The sequence below is a fragment of the Sus scrofa genome, chromosome 16, assembly GCF_000003025.6.
Source record: "Sus scrofa isolate TJ Tabasco breed Duroc chromosome 16, Sscrofa11.1, whole genome shotgun sequence".
NCBI lineage: Eukaryota > Metazoa > Chordata > Mammalia > Artiodactyla > Suidae > Sus > Sus scrofa.
In genome coordinates, this window is record NC_010458.4 from 36,910,034 (window position 1) to 36,932,970 (window position 22,937).

The 22,937-nt window shown below is 37.2% G+C and overlaps 1 long non-coding RNA gene across 1 annotated transcript in view; it reads left to right on the forward strand.

Moving 5' to 3' along the window:
* LOC102159433 overlaps positions 1-22,937 on the forward strand; it is a 233,654-nt gene that overhangs the window by 108,018 nt on the left and 102,699 nt on the right. The window contains exon 5 of the long non-coding RNA XR_002339577.1: positions 19,051-19,120. This is a non-coding gene — a long non-coding RNA (uncharacterized LOC102159433). The remainder of the gene's footprint in view (positions 1-19,050; positions 19,121-22,937) is intronic.

Here is a 22,937-nt window from a genome sequence, read left to right on the forward strand (position 1 = left end):
TTCTCAGGCCATTTCTCTCTCTTCCCCTCTGGGACTCCTGTAACGTGTATATTGGTGCATTTAATTTTGCCCCAGATGTTTCTGAGTCTGTCCTCATTTACTTTCATTCTTTTTTTTTTTCATTCTGTTCTGAGGCAGTGATTTCCACCACTCTGCCTTCCAGCTCACTGATTTGTTCTTCTGCCTCATTTGTTGTGCTATTGATTCCTTCTAATGTATCTTTCATTTTACTTATTGTATTGTTCATCTTTGCTTTTTAAATTTTCTGGATATTTGTTAAAGATTCCTTCTATCTCTGGGACTGTGCCTTCATTATTGTTCTGAGATCTTGGATCATCTTTATTATAATTATTCTAAATTCATTTTCATGCAGATTGCCTATCACCTCTTCATTTAGTTATTTTTGTAGATTTTTACCTTGTTTCTTTGTCTGAAACATATTTTTCTGTCGTCTCATTTTATCTAAATTTCTGTTTTTGTGGTTTAATTTCTGCAGGTTTCAGGATTGTAGTTTCTCTTGCTTCTAGTGTCTGCCACCACTGGGTAAGTTTGACCAGGTCCTTGCACAGGTTTTCTTGTGGGAGGGACTAGTGCCTACACACTGGCAGTTGAGGATAGGTCTTGTCCCTTTGGTGGGCTGGGCCTTTTCATGGGGTATGTTTAGAAGAATCTGTGGGCTCAGAATGACTTTTGGCAGCCTGTCCTCTCTATTTCCACCCTGTTCGTTGTTTGGCCTGAGGTCTCCTAGTGCTGCAGCCTGCAGACTATTGAGTAGGACCAGGTCTTGGTGTCAAAATGGCTACCCCTGGGATAGCTTATGCCAATGAATATTCCCTGGGGCTTCTGCCACCAGCTTTCTGTCCCCATAGTGAGCCGCAGCTGACCCCTCCCTCCCCAGAAGACCCCGCCCCACAAGACCTTTAGGCAAACAGTCCAGTCTCCTATGGAATCACTGCTTTTCCATGGGTCCCACTGCATGTAAAACATTGTGTTTGCCTTTCAAGAGTGTAGTTTCTATTTCCCCAAGTCCTGTGGAGCTCCTTCACTTGATCTGTGCTGGGCTTCAAAGTCAAATGCTCTGGGGCTCCTTCTCCAGATGCCAGACCCCCAAGCTGGGGAGCCAGACATGGGGCTCAGAACTCTCACTATTGTGGGAGAGAGAACCTCTGTGATATAATTGTTTCCTAGTTTGTGGGTCACCCCCTGGTGGGTATGAGTTTTAATTATATGGTGAAAACATCCCTCCTACTGTCTCATTGTAGCTTCTTTGTCTTTGGATATAGAATATCTCTTTTTTTTTGGTATGTTCTAGCCTTTTTTCTTGATGGTTTTTGTTTATTTGTTTTTTGTTTTGTCTTTTTAGGCTCATACCTGTGGCATATCGAAATTCCCAGGCTAGAAATTGAATCAGAACTATAGCAACTGTCCTATGCCACAGCCACAGCCATGCCATATCTAAGCAGCATCCATGGCCTATGCCATAGTTTGAGGCAATGCCCGATCCTTAACCCAATGAGTGAGGCCACAAATTGAACTCACATTCTCATGGATACTAGTTGGGCTCTTAACCCACTGAACCGCAATGGGAACTCATGTTGATGGTTATTTAGTAGTTGGTTGTGATTTTGGTGTTTTCATGATAGGAGGTGAGCTCAAGCCCTTCTATTATGCCATCTTGTTTCTTCCCTCCACTCAAATTTACATTTATTATTTGGTTTTGGTCTCTTCTCTAAAGTTATCTTCATATACTTCAATATCTGTCTTTTAGCTTCCTGATGATTTCCATTTTTATTATTTTCTCTTTCTCAGCCCTATTAGAAAATAGAAATATTGAAAACAAACATGTTGGCTGGAGTTGGTATTTTATTTGGCTATAATATATTGTCTAGAAACTTGTTATATACCAGAAAGACAATTCATTCAGCACTGCAGGTTGTACTGGCAGGACATTAAATATAAATATCAATCTGTACCAAATTCTGTAGGATTGCTCAGTGTGCTCGTGTTTGAGTTGAAGTACCAGTGACTGAAGTATATTATACTGATGAGATGAATAGCTTAATCAAATAGCAGTCTCAGGTGTAAAGTTTATTGCTTTTCTACCATTCCTGGGAAATGTAAACATACTTAAATTAAGTGGAAACATTATTTCTTGAAGGTAATATGTTTAATTTCCCTTAATTTTCCATCATAAACATTTAAAAAAATGATCAAAGAGCTGTGTAAATTAATATCAGCCTATCACCTCATGAAGTCTTCCTGAGGTCAAGTGAAAAACTTGTAGTAAATTTAAGATACAATTAGTGAAGTATTTTAGTATTTAATACAGTTGTTAAAGATACAACTAGTTTAGTATTTTCTTGGGAAGACAAGGGGTGAATTATTAAGTCAGAGCAGTTATAGCATTCAGTGGATAAGGACAGGTATGTATTTTAGGTTCTGGTAAAAATTTGCTTCACTAAACTTGGATTAGATTATTGAGCTAAGATACTTTGTACAACATTTTCAAAACATAGAATAATAAACCCTAATAACGAATAATTAAAGGAAAAAAATTCCCTTTTGCAATGGGCATAAAAGCCACAGAACATTTAAAATGTTTGGAAAAATAGGCATAGTAGAGAGTAGATATCTGTGAGTAAAACTACCTTAAAATTGATTTGTTTTTTTGTTATGGTTACAGATAGGATTGCATTTTAAAATGTATAAAATCGTTTAAATTATGTTTGTCTTTTGGTTAGAAAACAGAGGACTCATAGCTTTTGTCAATCTGTTTCCTATTTTTGGAAAAGAGAGGTGGGAACCAATTAGCTCTAGCAAAAAGTGGGGAAGCAGGAAAAATGAAGATGGTAGCCGAGGTAAGTGGCCACCATACTGGTGTTACAGACTAAGATCTGCTAGGTGTTGCTGACTGGCTATTAATCAGTACCAAAGGAAAAAGACCATTTTCTCTAAGATTAATCCATTGCCCTAAATCATGGTAATGCTTATAGAAGGTCCACCTGGCTCATCTTCTGAAGCCCCTCTGATGGTTCATATTTTGGGCAATACTAGGAGGCAGGACTGTTTTAAATAGAGCTTTAGCTATAGCTTTGGCATAACTAACAGAACAATCCATGCCCCACCACCTATAAAAAGTGTGATCAAATAAAGTACTATGAGGGAGTTCCCGTTGTGGCTCAGAGGTAACGAATGGGACTAGTATCCATGAAGATGCAGATTCAATCCCTTGCCTTGCTCAGTGGGTTAAGGATCTGATGTTGCCATGAGCTTGGTGTAGGCCAACAGCTGTAGTTCCAATTCAGCTTCTAATCTGGGACCTTCCATATGCCAAAGGTGCAGTCTTAAAAATCAAAAAATTAAAAAAAAAATAGTACTATGATTAAATGTTTCCGACATCAGTCAAAATCTGTGTTTAAATTATGCAGATAAAGTATATCCTAACCATCCCTACCTCCTATCCTCCTTTTCCACCATTGGTCAGTATTGGACAAAACTTGTGGTCCTGGATTCTCCACATCTGGAATGTTATCCATCTCCCCTAGCATTCTCTCTGGAAATGTTGTCCAACTTTTCATTTCTTTGCTCGCCCTTTCTTTCTTTCTTTCTTTCTTTCTTTCTTTCTTTCTTTCTTTCTTTCTTTCTTTTTCTTTCTCTCTCTCTCTTCATTTCTTCATTCATTTATTTTTGTTATAGTTGATTTACAATGTTTCTTCAATTTCTGTTGTACAGCACATTGACCCAATCACAGACAGTTCTCTGTGCTGTACAGTGGGGCCCCATTGCTCATCCCTTCCAAATATAAGAGTGTGAATCCCCAAAACCCAGACTCCCTGTCCATCTGCTCCCTCTCCCCTCCTCCCTGGGAATTAAAAGTCTGCTTTCCTTGGTTGGGATCTGTTTCTGTTTTGTAGATAGGATCATCTATGCCATATTTTAGATTCCATGAATTAGTGGTATCATATGGTATTTGTCTTTTTCTTTCTGGCTTATTTCACTTAGTATGAGAATCTCTAGTTCCATCCATGTTGCTGAAAACAGCATCAGTTTGTCATTTTTATGGTTGAGTAGTATTCTCTTGTATATATGTACCACATCTTCTTAATCCATTCATCTGTTATATGACATTTAGGTTGTTTCCATGTCTTGGCTATTGTGAATAGTGCTGCAGTGAACTTAGTGGTGCATGCCTCTTTTCGAATGAATGTTTTGTCTTGGTATATTCCCAGGAGTGGGATTGCTAGATCATATAATAGTTCTATATTTAGTTTTCTGAGGTGTGTTTTCCATAGTGGTGTGCCAATTTATATTCCCACCAACAGTGAAGGAGGGTTCCCTTTTCTCCACACTCTCTCCAGCATTTGTTATTTGTTGACTTGTTAATGATGGCCGTTCTGACAGGTGTGAGGTGGTACCACATGGTAGTTTTGATTGAGCATTTTTTCATATGCCTATTAGCCAAGTTGCCCAGCTTCTTAAGGATAAATCCTTATCTCTCATTCAATTTATGGGCTCTCATTCAAACAAAGCTCTTATTGCTCCCATGTCATGCAGCCCCACAATTCATTTGTAGCTATCTTAATTTTTATTTACTTATTTTTTGTTTTGTTTTGTTTTTTAGGGCCACACCCACGGCATATAGAAGTTCCCAGGCTATGGGTTGAAGCAGAACTACAGTTGCCAGCCTATACCACAGCCACAGCAATGCCAGATCTGAGCCACATCTGTGATGTATACCACAGCTCACAGCAACACCAGATCCTTAACCCACTGAGCAAGGCCAGGGAGTGAACCTGAATCTTCCTGGATCCTTGTTGGGACTGTTAACACTGAGCCATGAAGGGAACTCTATTATCTTAATTTTTAGTGTCTATCTGCCTACACACACAGACACATGCCCCTGCACACAATAGTAGTAAGCTTCTAAAATCTTTCTGACTGTGATTCTTCATCAATCTAATTATAAATGATCCATGGACTCAGTGGCATATTTGGAGATGGGTATTCTGGGTAATCTATAGACTGATTACATGTCCATAAATATAGCCTCCTGCCAACTGAAACTTAGGTTCTAGATTAGTTTTGGAATGGTTCTCATGTCAGGCTTGTAAACACAGACTAAATAGTTTGGGGTACTGGAATTTCAGAATGATTTCCTTTTTCCTCTTAGAACATGATGTTCATTGGAGACACAGGAAGCACTGGGGATGGAGCAGGCAGCTTCCTCTGAAAGACCATATGCTCAACATTGTCGTGAATGCTGGCATGACAAGAGTGGGTGGAGTGCACTGTTTTACCAAGCTGGCATTCTTAATCCCAAAGAACAGGCTGTGGCCTTGGTGGCAGTTAGGTTGCCAGCCTTTCTTATCTTGCTCTTACCCCTGTGTCCTTTGACAATGTCTATCTTGATAGGATTTATTCAGGAGACAAGACAGTTTCATAGTAACAGTTGAATTTTAGACAAGGAAACCAAATCCTTACTGAATGCATTAGAAATGATTAAATTTACTGAACATACTTCCAAGGAGAAGTTTTTTTCTGACTCATTCCTAGTACTTTTTTTTCTCCTTTGACTAATCATCTTTGAGAAAGGAGACCACTTAAGAGTGTTAATGGCTAATGAAACTTTAATCATACTCTGATACACAGATTATTTGGATAGAAAGTAGCATCTTGGGGGGTGGTATGAAGGAGTGGGTTACCAACACTTGTGTGTTAAGAACATTTTCCTATGAAAGAGCAATATTTCTTTCAAGGATAATTGCAGTTGGAAAAAGTTTCAGGAAAAATGTGGCCTGGTTCTATACGATAAACTCCCTGATAGATGGTTTCCTTCCTGAAAGTAAAGGTCCTTGGTAAAGCCAGCCCACGCCTTCCCGTGATAATCTTGGTATTTAAGAACATTTATATGCAGATAGTTCTTTCTCATAGCTAACCTCCCTTTCATCCTTATTTCCTCTTTTTCAGGCCTGGAGGAAATGGAACACTCTAGTTCTTCTTCTTCATTCAAATAAATAAGTGAAAGCAGTTTTTTTTTTTTTTTTTTTGTATCCAACTTAAATAACTATAATGTCTTAAATGTTTACTTAAAGGTCTTGTCTTTTTTTATTGCTTTTACTTTTTTTCTTGGATCCTTACTAGGTATTCATGTGTACATATAAGTTGTAAGTTGTAAGACCACAAATAGAAAACACATATAATATTCTAAGTCTTGAATAAGGCCTATGTAATTTCTCCTTCCTATTATATTACTTTTAAGTAACACATTGAAATTTATAGTTAGTGTCTTAATGCCTGACTTTCTGCTACAGTCCCCAAAAAACAATAACATGAGCCTCATATGCTTTCTGAATACTTCCATATTCATATTTTAAAATTCTGATTTGCCTATTGATTTTAGTCTGTTAATTCAAAAGATGATCATTTTCTTTTTAAGAATATTATCTGTTTTTTTCTGCTATTTTGGTAAAAATCAAGTTCACTCTCCTGAACAATAGTATTAAAGCTTAGAATTAGTATTTAGTAATTTTATTACCCTGTCTCTTTAAACTTAATTCACACTGTGAAACTTTTTGACCACACCTATATGAGGGGATAGATGGGATACCTAAAAATCTCCTCTTCATGACAAAGATGAATCATCAAGATTTTAATTATGATATTATTTTGTTTTAGGAAAGGTGATTTGCTAGGGGAATAGTCAAGTGATACTCTAATCAAAGAAATGCAATCCAACCCAAACATAATTTCATGAAGTTGCAGATTCAGTATTGATTTTCTAATTCTGTACCACAACAGTTCTGTCAAACTGCACACCCAAATTCTTATGTATGGGCTTCTTCCATTCAACATAGCTGTTTTTGTCCCATTTCAAATGTGCTTTGAAAACTCCCCCACCATTAGCCTTTGTTACTCTTATTTATTCCTGTCTTTTAGTCCTTAAATGCTCTTCTTTAGTCCAAGATAATCTTTTTACAAAATTGCTCCTAGAACCTAAGGATTCCCATTGGTTTACATTAAATTTAGGTTAGCGTTTCTCATTTTCTTTATGATCTTTGGAACCTTGATTTGAATGAAAGATCAGGGTAGAATATTTGCATAAATGAACCAGTTTTTTTGAAGACAAGATGTTAGCTCAAACACTTGTTCACAACATTCACTTAAGAGCTGTGAAATTGCTGAGGCAACTTTATTCCAGGAAAGACAAACATGAACCATAGATGTGGTTAAGTAGGTTAAGCTTCTGGAAGAATCAGTGAAATAAGATACTCAGACTAGTAAGATGTGTTAATATGGTATTTATCTTTCTGCTACCACAATCTAGAGGCCTAACTATATTTTCCCAGACCCATTCAGAGCACTGGGATCAACAGTGTGAGAAGTCAACAGTAGAGGGCAGAGCACACAGATTCACCAGTGGTAGTAACATAGAGCACATGTTAGTATGGCTCTCTGCTCATCACAAATCCATTCACACATGTTCTCTCCTCTGATCCTCACAGCATTCCTGTGAAGCTGGTGGAGTGATTCCCAGGTAAAGAGGTCAGAAAGATTAAAGGACTCTTCCATGTTTACTCATTAATAAGTGGCTGAACCATGATTCAGACACTGTCCAGTGTCTTTCCAATTTGACTCCAATCTCCACAAGAGGCTTGTTAACATTGCTCACAGTATGTTATTCTTGGATAGAATTCTCTTGATAAGAATTATATGGGACATTATTTATTAATTCTAATAATACCATAAGGTTGATGACAAGCAGTGATTCTTCCACAGAGACACAAAGTATGTCACTAACGGGTAAAAACAACTTGTCCAAAGGCCAAAGAGAAAGCCAGAAATGCATTAGAATAGGTATGTGTTAGCAGAGAATACTGTCTGTGGGCGACTGAATACTAAGAAGACTAATTTATGAGAATTCAGAATCCCATCCAGCTCAATGTTCTTCATTGTTAGTCATTCATGTGCCATCTGAGAATAGGAAAGACACATAGTAAACTGGACTGATGTTTGCTTGAATTCAGAATTAATTGATGTTTACAACCTGAATATAGGGAGGTGAGTTGTGTAGCAGCCCATGTACACTCTTTTCAAGAATGGAGTCAGTGCATAGTAACTGTAACAATCTCAGGGTTGAGGATGAGATTCCAGGAAATGTTCCAGCTAAACTCTCTGTATGTTAATCCCCTCAAGTATTACTCAGAAGACAGTTCTCAATATTACGTAATTTCCTCAGTGATCAGGGAGAAGAGCTGTTCTTGACATCCCCAGTTATTAAAACCATTTTTGCAAAGTAATCCTTGTTAACTTGAATATTAATTGACTTCCATAAAACTGTCTTTCAATCACATGAAGATTTAAGACTTGAATATGAGAGTGTTTAGGAGAATCTAGACTATATTGTAAATATTTTTGTGTTAAAACAATGAGAAAATAACCTTCAATTACTTTTTAACAGAATTATGGCCCACTACAGCAGCACCTTGAAAATCAAAATTAAAATCTGTAATTGAGTTACTTTTGAAGATTTATGATCTTAAGAAGAAATCTTATTTGTTGTACTGTTTTGAAACATATAAAAATATTAAGTTCCACAATATTTTAAAGTTAGTTATATGTATAAGAAAAATTAACATTCAAGAGAATTTTACTTCAGAAAAGTAAAGGAAATTAAGTATAAAATTAAGTATAAAAAGTATAAAAAGTATAAAATTAAGTATAAAAAGTAAAGGAAATTAAGTATAAAAATACAGTTAAACATTTTTAACTAAGTTTTTAAATGGGAACCCTGTCAAAGAGATTTTTAAAAATTTGCTAGACATAGAGTAATAACATCTGGCTAAACTTAAAAGCTTAAGACATAACTAGATTTTTTAATCTAAAATTTTAATGTTAAGTGTTTATTTTTTAAACAAAAGTAAGCCTCTGAATGTTTTTCTCAGCACAGAAGTCACTCTTTTGGGTACCATATAAATCTCATTGACACTGCCTTGTACTATATACAATCTATTTATTTTGGTATTTTTTCTTAATTTTTTCTTCCAGTTCCAACTTTTTTGTCCTATTTCCAGAATAAAAAGCTGGAGATGACTTTGACACCTAATAAGCATGCAACATTTCACCATACAGAAAAGAAACAGTGAAACCTGTCACCAAAATGATAGCTCCCTTGAAAAACATCATTGTGAATCAGGGGATCTAGTTCACCTCCAATAGCATCAAGGGATAATAAGGAATGAGTGATTTCCCTGTCTATCAGATCAATCCCTAGAGGCCTACCCAGCCACTTTCACACACTCCACACACGTGTACAAGTATCTTTCAAAGGGGTGGCTACCCAAATTGAGATCTCAGAATCTCATCTAATTTCAGTTTAGTTTATAGATCCAGGATTTTGTTGGTGGAAACAAAACATAAGAGAATGTCCAATAATTGTGAAAGAGTTATATTTCAGGATTTTTTTTTTTTTTTTTTTTTTTTTGTCTTTTGTCTTTTGTTGTTGTTGTTGTTGTTGTTGCTATTTCTTGGGCCGCTCATATTTCAGGATTTTTTAAAAAAAATTTTTAAAGGTCATTGTTCTATTTTATTTATGTAAAATATTTCTTTCATAGAAGGGGAACATGTGGTCTACAGTTCTAGTCTTTTAGCCACAATTTCATTTTCTAGTTGGGAAAGTTTTCAAGTGATGAATTTGTCCATTGTATGAGTAAAGAATTTGAAAAGAGCTTCTTTCTAGAACAGAGAAGTTGATCTCTTCCTATCTACCCTATGAGTAGTGTGTGTGTGTATGTGCAGATGTGCATGTAAGTGTGTTGTTTTGAGGGTAAAGGAAACTAGCCTTGCGAGTTTTCAAACTGAAGGTAGCCTTCATTGGAGTGTTGTTGCCCCTTAATTATCCTCTAGTCTTCAAGGAGCTTCCTAAGACAAAAACAGATGCACATGTCCTACTTTCCTCTTGACACTTGTGAAACTGTATACTAGTCACTGGGACTTTAGCCAATGTTGTAAAAAATCCCAACTCCTCCATGATTGTGTCAACAGCAAGAAGTACAGGAACCTCTGAAATGTGGCCTCTTCCTCACTTCTCTTCAACATCTCCTGCTCATACATCTGATTGGCCAAACCAAAAAGGGAGGCCGTGACTCCAGTGTACTATGCCATTTTTCCCGATGAGTATGGCCACATCTGGTCTTCATGTCTAGCAATGGTGATCTTTCCTTCTGAAAGAAGCGACTCTCTACAAGTTCTGTGTACACCACCCACGTGACGTTTTCTGCTTACCTTTTTCTTCCAAATTCAGAAGCAAAAGGAGAGGGGTAAACAATAGTGGAACAGGTGGAAATTGAGAACAATTCTTTTTTAGGTTCTTAGAATTAAGTGTGAATTACATTATTTCTGCCATTTTTAATCCCTGGAAAATCTGAAAAATGAAAGCTATAACACGCTGACAGTGGAGGCCAAGTTTTTCGCCACGGAAATGGTCCCAAGTGTCAGGGCTTACTCTCTTTATTGTGAAGGACCATCCTCTTGTCCTTCCTAGTTTTGTCTTCCATACACTGTCTACACTATGATCAGAAAGTTTCTAGTTACTATATGTATAAGAAAGCTGTTGAAGTTACCAAGAGAAAGATGTGGTTATACCTCTAATTGATGGAAGGGGATAAGTTTTTGCACTTTAATATATTTTTACAGCAATGAGCTAAGAATACACAGCTGTGTTTTGTGTCTTTGTGACAAATATCCATTTGAATATATTTACTTTCTTACTGGTTCTGCCTTCATTTCTGGGAGACATTTGTCTCACTCTTTGGCATTGATGGATCTTTGGAAAAAGGGTTCTTTCTTCCTGGTCTCCAATTTAGCCTAGTCTCTATGTAGAGGATCTGTGAGAGACACCATGGTAGAAAGTGCATGGACTGTTTCAAAGCTTTCAGTCCAGAAGCTGGGGGCTACTCTCCACATTTCAAAATTACCCCTTCCACGTGTAGACGCATAATGGTAAAACACTATCCTCGGGCATTTAACGGACTTTAGGAGGGGGGGTTCTGCAAAGCGTGTTCCCCGTGTTTACCCACCTTATTAATGAATCCGCTACTTGCAATATCAAATTATGGAATCCAGGGGGAATTATATAATAATAGATTGGTCTTCATATGAAGCATGCCAGTTTTAATGCTTTTATTCTCTCTATGGTAAAAGCCTTAACAGAATTGCTTGACCAATAATCAGGCTACCAGGCATGCAAATGTTGACGGCAACAAAGAATGAAATGTATTATAATGGACCACCATGATTGTTATTGTTTTGGGCTGTCCAGTTGACCAATAATTAGGCTACCAGGCATGAAAATGTTGAGGGCATGAAAAGAAAATACATGATAATGGACCACCATGATCGTTATTGTTTTGGGCTGTCCAATAAATCTTCCCATTGCCATTTTTAAATGTCATGTTACTTTGCCCACTCCTGTTTACCCATTCCTTTTACAGCTTCTCGGCCCCTGCCGCAGACATAGGGAGGTGACTCAGGCCTGACCTATTTCATTCCTCTGGATTCTGGGATTGGTCCAGCAAAGGGCATGTTGGTCAAACAAGGCAGTCAGAGAGACTGAATATTGAGTTCCTTATTTCCAGGTGTATTCTTACCTCTTAAATCAGGTACTAGGAGGGTATGAACCTGGGCCTTCTAAGAGCCATCTTCTCCATCATATCAAGGATGAGTCTTCAGTAAGAAAGAAGAAGCCAAGCAGATACAACATCATCCCTCGGTTTTGTCCAGGAGAGCTAGGACTTTCTTTTTTTTTTTTTTTTTTTTCTAGAGCCGCACCTTTGGCATATGGAGGTTCCCAGGCTAGGGGTTTAATTGGAGCTACGGCTGCCGGCCTACACCACAGCCACAGCAACGCGGGATCTGAGCTGTGTCTGCAGCCTACACCACAGCTCATGGCAACACCAGATCCTTAAGCCACTGAGCGAGGTCAGGAATCGAATTGGCAACCTCATGGTTCCTAGTCAGATTTGTTAACCACTCAGCCACGACGAGAACTCCTAGGACTTTCAAATACAACACCACTTGCTTAAAGCAAACAGTAAATTAAACTCTTTGTTTCAAATATTGAGTAGTAACCTTTTCTTTGATGGGTGAAATAAGGACTATTATTGAAAAAGCATTAGGACACCAGGCTATTGAAAATCTGATCTCTCCTGGCTCATAGCTGTTGGTTGACAATTAGGGTTATAGATCTATTGTTTTAATTTGAACATTGCCCTCTCTGTTGGACTTATTTTAGTACAAAAAAGCTTTTGTTGAGAAGGTAACTCCTTCATTCTGAAACTTAAATGTAATTCAGTAAATGAAATAATTTAAACAGTCATCAATAGGAGCACACATTGAGATTGAAGCAGAAAAATATGTTATGGTGGACAAATGATGAGCTCTGAAAGCGAACAGTCTTCCCTTTTGCTCTTGAAAACATTCTTTTGTGTTTCTAAACTTCACCTGTAGAACACAATACTAAAACCTGCCTCACAAAGTTATTACAAGAGTAAATAACAAAGTGAGAATATTCTGTCTAGCCCACCTGAATGTTCCTGATTTACTAGATTAATTCATACATACTACATGATATGGTCTATCATTAATAAGATGCATATTAACACCTACTTCATAGATTTAAGTATGGAATGAAGTAATATGTAGAAATTCCCCTGGCAGACCTGCCCTATAGTAAGTGCATAATGAATAGTATTCCATTTATGTTAAGATCTATGAATAACTCAGTACAGTGCCTCAAACCCATTAGATGTCCAATCAATGTTTATTTGCTAATCCTCCATCCATGCTTAGCCTCTGAGTGTGGGGAAGGATCAGACCCTGAAAAAGAGGGAGAGGGCCAGTGGTGTTCTGAAGTCACTTGTACCAGCTTGCAAGGACCAATTATTAACTTTGCAGAATTTGTGAGCCAGTTTTAAACACTTTCATTATTAAAAAATGAATTATATAAATCTACAATGAAATAAGTTATATTAAAAACAAGGACAATAAGTACTAAAAACTGATCCCTTTCTAATTTTTATTAAATTCTACTATTATTTATGTGTGGGGGGAATGTAATTGTGTGTTACTGCACATCTAGCCTAGTTCCATGTTTGAAATCAGCCATGTCAACCATCTTTACCCTGCAGAAACTGGTGGAAGCAACCAATTAGATGGTTTTCCCTCCATAAGCTGTTAAATATGCCCCAGCACACTGCTGGCAGGACATTCACTGAGTACCAGAGATGGAGCGTCCTCTGCTCACAGAACTTCAAAGTCTACATCAGGCTACTTCGGGTTCTGAAATGACATCCTTATTCAGTTGAAATTTTCCAATCTCTGAAAAAGTGGTATTTTAAAAATGAGGCATAGAGGTTACACCCAGATTTGGATCCAGTGGGCTGGTGAGGGCTGTGCAATTTCAGTACCAGCTCCTATGTGTCATTGAGAAATGAGATCGCAATAGCCAAGAAACACCCATCAGAGGATGTCTCCGTCACCCTCTGCTTCATTTTGATAAAAAAGAAGGGTAGAAAAAAAAATGTTACCACTTAAAATAAGTCATAGACTTTCTAAATAGAGACTTGGGTAATTAGAGCTGAAAATACTTGTAGTTTTAAAATGAGAGGAACAATAGCATTCTGTTTCTGCCTTCCAGTTGCTGTATTATAAAATCCAACAGTTATCTGCTTTCAATTATTATCCCTCATGAAAGAAGATATACAGAAGTTGAAAAGAAGAGGGGAAAAGGGGAGGGGCAAAGAGAATCACTTTCAAGAAAGTCACTATTAGTGTAGAACAAAGACATTGAAGACTCTGTTAATGTCATAGTTATGACGTTTAGATTAAGAGAAAAGGATCATAGGTGGTTCTCAGCTAAACATATTCATGGAGCTATTTACCTAATTCAAGGTGTCCACCAGTATGGTAATAAAATACACACAATGTAATAAGAACAACTATATTCTAAATAACGAAGTATAATTATTCCTCTAGCATAAAAAGTTAGGCCCAAATATTATCAAAAAATCTGAGAGCACATGCTATATTTGTTAAGTTCCACACTGTTCAAATCATCACTTCTTTTCACCTTTATGAACTTAATTATTTTGAAAAGCCCATCATAATGCAAAGTAGGCCCTTCCTTATGTTAGATGTGTTAGATAATGAAACTAGTAAGTGGTGCTTGATGAAAAGGTAACTTTATTGGTTATTGTACAGAGTGATTTTTGAAGGCCTGGAGACATGGTAAATGTGGCCCCATGCCATGGGCTATATTGCATTACTAGAGTTGGGTATGGCTAGCCCAACACAGCACACCTGTGTTGTCCACATAGACCTCCCTATGTCTTTCATAGAACTGCCATTCTATATAGTAAAAGGCGTGTTTTCGGGGTATTGCCAGTTTTCATGGAATTTTCCAACCAATTTTCCAAACTGCGTTTTTCCAGTTCATGACTGGTGTAAACTTCCCAGGTTGTGACTCTAGAATAAAGTCAAGTATCAGTGAAACCAGGACCAGAAATGGCATCATTACTATCCCCACTCTCCTGTTCTCTTCACAACTGTTCATCAGCTACAGATCAAGGATATCTCCATGCTCATGGAGAACACAAAACTTATAGTGTTAGTTTTCTGTGCTGTTGATGGCCTGACAATCCCCATCAGTGTCCTCATACAGTCACAGAAGTCGTCTCCACTTCATAACGAATGTGCTTTTAGGTTAAATATTGAAGGATACTGATGAAGTTGCAAGGCAAATTTTAATCTCATGAAAGTCTGTTGTATTTCTTCCAGCTGTCTCTTTTCACTTATGCAAAAGCCTTATACTCAACACTGTTGCCTTCTGTTTTGGCCTACCAGTTCTGTCATGCATCTCTCTGTGACCCTTTTAGCAGGAGTCACCTCGATGCTAATGATGAGGTAGATTAACGTTCATTCTACTGGTGGGCTTCTCAGGGATTCCATTCAGGACCATTGCTGGTGCTGAATTCTTGCGTCCTCTGTGTTAATCCAGGTTATAAGGTATTTCACTCTAGCATCTTAGTTGTTTGCTAGTAAACACATACTCAGTCACACACATGCACACACGCACAAGCGCAACAAACAGGAGGTAGCAAACTCACTGGACGTTTGGGAGAAAAGTGCGTGAATCGATATTGAGACCCACAAACCAAAGTAACTTAAAACCAAATCTTAGCCAATGCTGTTCTTTAGGATCCTACCATGATATTTGAGTGTTTTCTTTCTCTTAATTCTCATATACCTTCTCTTCTTTCCTGTTTCTTTTCACTCTCAAATCCTGTTTCTAACACAGCAGCATTTAGGTCTCCCTCTTGGTACCTGGTCTTCTAATGACGCACCTTTTGTCTCGAGCACCTATAAAGATGTCCCCTTCTAAAAAACACCCTTCTATCTCTTTAAGAGAGCTTATGGCTCTAAATGTTATCGAAATAATTTAAAACCCTACTGCATAAATATTATCATAATAATTTAAAATACTTTGTATGATTCAATCATACAAAATTAGGAAATAGCTCAACATGCAAGTTGTGTGAACAGTTATATAAATGAGCTTCACTTCCGTGTATATGTGAACACCTCTTCTCAGGTATATACATAACCATACAGCCCATTAATTCATAAAAATATTCATGAATGTCCCTGATATTTAGTGTTATGTAATAGTGCTGGACTATATGGAACCTTCACCACCTTCTCCTATAACCTTTCTTTCTATTTTGGGAATGTCTGAAATAGAGGAAAAATAATAACTAGAGTTACTTTGAGAAGTTCATTTAACAAAACCATCATAACTGCCATGTCACATACAAAGCATGGACTTTGATATTAAACACACCTGTAATTGAATTCCCACTCTGTTGTTGACCTGGCTCTGCAGCTATGAAAAAATTGCCTGAGCCTTGGTAACTCCAAAATTGGTGATCAAGTGCCCACTTCAAAGATTATATTAAAAATTAAAAACAAAAAATACATAAAATTCTTATATTCCATACCTTGGCATATAGTGTTTAATAAATATCAGTTGTTATTAGTGTTATTAAAATATCAAGCATCATGTGGAGCAGCTATGCAGAGGTAAAGGGAATTCCTCTGAGCCCTCACCCTGGGAACAGTTATCCTACCTGCAGCATGGAGGCTTTGGTCTTTCCATGAGGGCATGGAAAACTGGGAGGTCCCTTTGCTACCTTGCATCATATACAGCTCCTCACACTGGACCTCAGAAGCAGCCAGGAATGCCTTTTCTCACTCACCATGACCAAACCATCCTTCTCCTTTGGACCAGCATGGTCTCCCTCCCACAGTTACTTTAGAGGCAGGGATCAGGGGATGCGGTTCCCTTCTGTTCCTTGCACAGGCTACTTGGTTGCTGAATAATAGGTACTAAATATTGTTTTCTATTGGCCCCACTACTGCTATTACTGACTCCATTTTATCCAGAGTCCACTGTCCTTTTGCACACAGTACAGCTGAAAGGCCTCTACCTCCAGAATTTCAGTCGCTTTTATTATCTCTGAAGCACCCAACAGAGTGGGCTCCCCACATACAGGTCCTGAGCAAAGGGGGTAACCTCTGCTGTGATTTTCTGATGTTTCTCCTCCAAGGGACTCTCCTTCTTGGGCTGATGCCATTTGATCTCCACTGTTGCCATCCTCCTGTCCTGCTGCTCCCCGGCCAGTTTGGTCCTTTCTTCCTCACTAGCTCTTCCTGTTGTGTGTGTAGCAGTGCTAGAGTCGTCGAGCAGTTAAAAGTCTTACTCATAGACTGGCATAAACCACTAATTCATCTTTGAAACATCACAACACTTATCGATCCTTTATTTACAATATTAACCCTTGGTGTATTAAAGAAAAAATTTTCCAAAACTCTTAATGGTGTAAAAGGGGAACTCAATCTCTTAAGGATGATTACTCTCTCTTCTGAGCCCTGGTTGGTCCTTTATTTGCATCTCCACTTATATATTACAAGTATCATTAATGTATATTTACTGGCTTTACTTCCCACTTCTGAATGATATTCTCCTTAAGGAAGCAAATTTGTTTTAGAATAAAATATCAAGTTTATCCAGAATAAGCAAGAGCACAGAGGAGGGCAAAAGTTGAAGATGTGAAATGTTGGAAAAGTAAAACATGCCAATTAAGGGAGATCTCTGTACACCACTATGGAAAGAAATAAACTGGATTTATTATTAAGCACAGCAGAGTACGTAGCCCTCAAGGTACTACAAAGTCACTATAAAATCTATCACGATTTATATCAAGGCATATACAAAGTTTATTGGGAATTGAGGTAGGCATTCACTTAGTTAACTGTTCTCTTCTGAAAGAATAATATAACATCTCCTCAAGAGGCAGAGATGAGATAAACGCATAGGCTAATGCTGGAGCTGCATGTTTACGTTTCCAGGGGTTATGAGGCCTTAGACCTTGGAGAAATCTCTTTACTGTAAAACTGGAGACTGGGCATACTTGGCACCTGGAGAGATTTAGTTACCCTCCAAAGGACAACCATGTCTTCAAGAAGACCTTTCAAGAGAGGAAAAGTAGATAAGTGGGAAGAAGAAGTAGCTGCCAGTACTACCTGTGTTTATGCAGAGTTCATGAGTCAGCACTTTAATATGCAACAACGTTGAAAGATGTCTTTAGTCTCAGCACTTCTGTTCAAGCTGGCTCCATTTTGATTGACGCTACCATTAAATAATATTTTAAGAAGCATGTGACTATGAGTTTTTCTGTATCTGTGAGTCTATACGAATTTACGGTTAACAAAGGGGAAAGGGGGGAGAGGAGGGATAATTTAGGAGCTTGGGATTAGCAGATACACACTACTATATATAAAATAGATAACCAGCAAGGACCTACTGTATGGCACAGGGAACTTTACTCAAAAATTTTTAATAACTTATTAAGGAAAGAATCTGGAAAAGGATATATGTGTGTATATATATGTATATACATATATAGATGATGTATGTATTTATTTTTATTATTATTTTTTAACTGCTCAAAAGATCACCTTTTTATTTAAATATTTTGATGGTACCCATTACAAATACAGTGTTTCTCCCGTGAAACAAATGTAAAAAGTGACAAATCACTCGTTCAGGTACAAAGAAGAACATTTAGAAAATGTGATGACTTTATATTCAGGATACAGGTTAGGTATTTCAAGCCTGCCAGAGGAGGAAGTTTCAGACCAAGTTTTGTTTGGGGTACATAGTAGGTCATATTCACATTTTCACATAGTATTGAATTCCTATTGCAGACTTGGCAAAAAGTAACTACTAAGTCTATACTAAAAAAAATAAAGCAACAGCAGTTATGAAGTAGAGTAAAAAATTTAGAGTACAAAGCAATCACCTTCATTTTGGCCACAGACTTACAGTTTCTAAAAATATTTATCTTTTGCTCAAGATGTGTGTATTTATAACTGAATCACTTTGCTGTACACTTGAAGCTAACATATTGTTGTAAATGAACTATAGCCATACTTCAATTAAAAAGAAGCTTGTGAATATTTTACTGTCAAATAATATATCGATAAAAATAGATTTTATTTTCTCCTCCTTAAAATGAGAAGTATTGGCCTTTTCTTAACAAGGGATGGTAAAACCATACTTGACCTACCATGTAATCTGCCTAGGTAGTAGAGATGATGATTGTCCAGAGAAATGTTTTTACTTTGTGTTGGTCTTACATTCCTAATTACTAAAAAGGATAAATAGCAAAAGTTTCTCAGTTCTAAAAGAGACTAGGATTATTTACACTTGTGTTACTTCTTCTATGTGTATTTTAAAATTCCATGCTCTCATTTTAACATGTAGTAAAGCTACATGTTGTTACCAGGTTCCTATCCTTCTTTTGCAACCAAGTGACCAAATAGCCTCTCAAAATCATTTTGATTTTGCCTTCCTAAAGTGAGATCCAAAATTTCAAAAAGTAAAATTCTTAAATGTCCTTTGAAATTAAAACTGCCTTTCATATTTCCCCTCAGGCTCCTGGGAGATGGCAAGGAACTGTCATTTCGCCTGTAAAAAGAGGGAGGAGAAAAAATCATTAGTCAGGTAAGCTCAATATTTTTTAATTAGCTCAACACTATTGGAAGAGCTGCATGGGGAAAGCTGTAAATCAAAAAAAGAAGCTTGGCCTTCCCTGCTTGATTTTATAGATAACATGTTATTAATTTAAATGTTCTAAAGATTGTAGACCTCACAGAATGGCTCTGGAGGGCTTGGCACCCTGTTAGTGTCCTCACTGTCCATGATGTTCTTCTCATCAAGGGAAACATCGCTCATACCTTCATCAGAGAGCTATGCTTTGCACCCCAGTGGAGAATTTTACTTTCATCCATTTTGTTATTATTGTGACTATAATAGATTAACCACAGCCCTTCAGTCTCATCAACAAGTGGTTTCTGCTTTTTCACTGATACTTAAGGCCTTGCTGTATGCTTCAGGTTAGAATTTGTTATTCAACCTAATTAGGAGACTCTCAGAGCCCTGTGAAAAGGATTGTACCCTATATTCCTAACAATTGATATTTCAGTGAAAAAATGTGGTTACGAGCTTAAAGCTGACAGCTGAACTTTTCTACATAGCTTTCTGAGCATCCAGCAAATTGAGTCTGTTTAGTCAAAAGAAATGGTCCCATTAAAACAGACTACTGACTCAGGAGCTAGCAGAACAAGAATTACTCATATAAAACTGAGTAAACTAATGAAGAAAAATTAACTGATTTTTTCTTAAAATGTTATTGATATTGTTTTAATGTTCTATTTTAATTAGTATATAAGGAAGAACCTTGCCTTTCTTCTTTACATATTGCTAATCCTTAATTTAGTAGATCATGTTTTTGTAACTAAAGTCAAATATTAAAAACATCCTATCTGATTCTGAACAATTCCTTAGAGTTCCGAAGCAAATAGAACTCTGGGCCTCGTTACTTCTCATGGCAATATATTTATTTGCACATGTTCAATAAGAATCTGCTCTTCCGTTTACCAGGATATACGTAGACCAGTTTATTGTGCAAGTGCCATAGTTGGTGTGTCATATTACAGAGGAATACTTACTTAATCAGCTATGAGAATCTCAGTATTAAGGGACAAGTGTTGACTTTATGTGTTAATGCCGGTAGTTAATGTTTGCTTAGTTCGCCTTCCTCCAAGGAGAATAGGCCTGGTACTTGGCTCATGGGTTTCACCTTCATAGGGCTGAGGAAGGTCACTTCCTGTCAGGCCAGGTACCTTGATTTTTTTTAAGGAATTTTGAGGAAAGAGAAGCAGGTGAGAAAAATTTCTTGGGCTTGGCTTCCTAGAGGAGTAAATAATGAGAAGTGTTTAAAAGGCAAATCTGAGATTCTTTATAAAAATGTCCAGGAAGAAATTAATCCTTTAGCCTCTGTGGTTGCTCAGAACCAAATAGCCCAGCTTTGCTGAGCAAATTCACGGAGGATCACAGAAATCAGTAAGTCTTTTTGCTCTGCATAAGCAAATAATTAGCCAAAAATATGAGACTGGCCTTTTTTTGTGTAATCAAGAATACTCTTTGCCAGTTATTTATGACCAAGATGGAAGGCTATTAAATAAACACTATCCAAAACCTAAAAATAAATAAAAAATGAGGAGGTATATCCCTTGTTACTAGGGTCCTATTTAACAAGATTATCAGGGTGATTATTTAATCCTCTAGGAACATGCACTTGAGTTTGAATCATTATTTACTACTTAATTTGGGTCCAAAATATGTTAATTGCATGCATATGTCCAGTAGGAAAAATAACATCAAAGTTTATGGTATCATTACCCTATAGGATATTACATAGTTTTTATTTAGCTCAATAATCTCCCTCCATTCCTTTCTTTCCTTCCTCCCTCCTTTTTCCTTTTCTTTCTTTCTTTCTTTCTTTCTTTCTTTCTTTCTTTCTTTCTTTCTTTCTTTCTTTCTTTCTTTCTTTCTCTCTCTCTCTCTCTCTCTTTCCTTCCTCCCTTACTATCCTTTCCTTCCCTGCCTTCCCTTCATCTTTCTTTCTCTTCTTCCCTCCATTTCTCCCTCTTTTCTCTCTCTCTCTCTTTTCTTTTTTAAGTGCTTATATAAATGTTGTTCCTCAGATGTCTTTAGAACTAGCTTTGCCATCTTACTAGTTTCCTCATTATTAACTTTTTTACATGTGTAAATTTTATATTTATAGGAGAGTCATTTTTTTAACTTTCTGTAAATTATACTTTTATACTCTCAAATAAAACATATGAGAATCTGTTTATTTGGACACTGAGCACAGCCTCTTCTGCATTTCTTCTGCAAATAAAAAAAAAAACCTATGGACATTTACCTATATTTGAATTGACAATTTTTTTTCCTGCTTCTAAAAAAGGAGATGATAATGTGAGGTAATGTGGCATATTTGCATCCACATGATACTGCTGAATTTGAAAACTGTCCAAGCATGTCTGGCAAATGAGTGGGAGATACCCATAAGAATAAGAATACCACTTTCATGATGATCTAAGAAACTTTTTGGCACCTCGTAGATTCCAGAGTGCCATTTGGTGTTATACTTTCAGAATATTAGCATTTTCAAAGATGGCATCTGCAGTGGTACCCAAAGGAGTGGGTGGTACCCGGTAGGACCTGGTGATAACCAGAAGGAGGTAGTAGTAAGTGCTGGAAGTGACAGTGGTGCCCGATGTGGTGGTGGCACCCCACACAGTGGGACAACCTTTGAAGGAGACAGCTGGTGTATTGGAACTGGAGGCAGGGAAGGGAATTAAGCTAATGTAGTCCAAGTGCTCTCCTTATTAGGTCTTGCTGGAAGGAGAAAACTTGGCATAAATAGTGCTTTAATGATGTGTCTTGAATATCATTAATCTGAAATCTGCATTTGATAGGAGTTCTCCAGGGAATGACTGAGGGCAGCTTTTTTGAGTTTTATTGTTACTTATAAAGAAACATGCATGCTTTCAACAGTAGCGGCAGCAGTGTTGTTATTCTGTTTGAAAATTAAGGATCCTGAATGTTTTCCCCTAAACATAGCACAAATCTCCTGTCGAAGGTGAGTCACAGCACGCCTATAGGTGGAGCCAAAAGGTCTTCAGACGAGAGATTCAAATCTACTCAAAAGAGCAAATATTGAAGCTGGGAAGCAATCTCCTCTCAGCGGTTTAAGAATCACTTCATAATTAGGGTTTCTACATCTAGATATTTTCTCTTTTTCCTTTTCTCCATTTAGAAGATGAGAGAAAATAAATTTGTTCATGGGCCTTTCAATTAAACTGACAAACATGCTGCATTATCTGAATGAAAATTAGGTAGGTGTAGCAATTAATAGAGAGTGTGTTATTAACACTCTTTGGGAAGCTCAATGGATGTAACATGTTGCTAGTGATAATGAGAGTACATATTGCTACTGTGGAAAGTGCAATAGGTTTGCTAAGTTATTAAATAACCTCCACTGTTGAGTGAGTGGCTTCAATCCTAAGTACTTCTCTCATCCCAATTATCAGACTATTGAGAGCAAAATGGAAACAGAGTAATAATAGCTTGTAGGGAACCCAGTGTTTAAGCTTCCTTTGACTGAAAGCCATTATCAATTCCATTGGTTTTAGGACACAGAAATTCTATTTCCAAGAATTATCTGCCTTTAATTCGAAAGGTAATTCAACCTCCTATTTGCTAAAACATGTAACGAATATTGTACCTAAGCAATGCTGGATTTTAGAGACTACACAAGTTGTGGGCTAACTAAGAGAAAATAGCAAGCTAAATGCATTTTCATTGTCAGATACATTGGTGTTTGAGATAGTGATACTCTTCATGACTAAAGGTGAGAGAAAGATTCTGATTGGAATGAGAAGCGGAGAGGAATGGCCTAGGAAGAAACTGT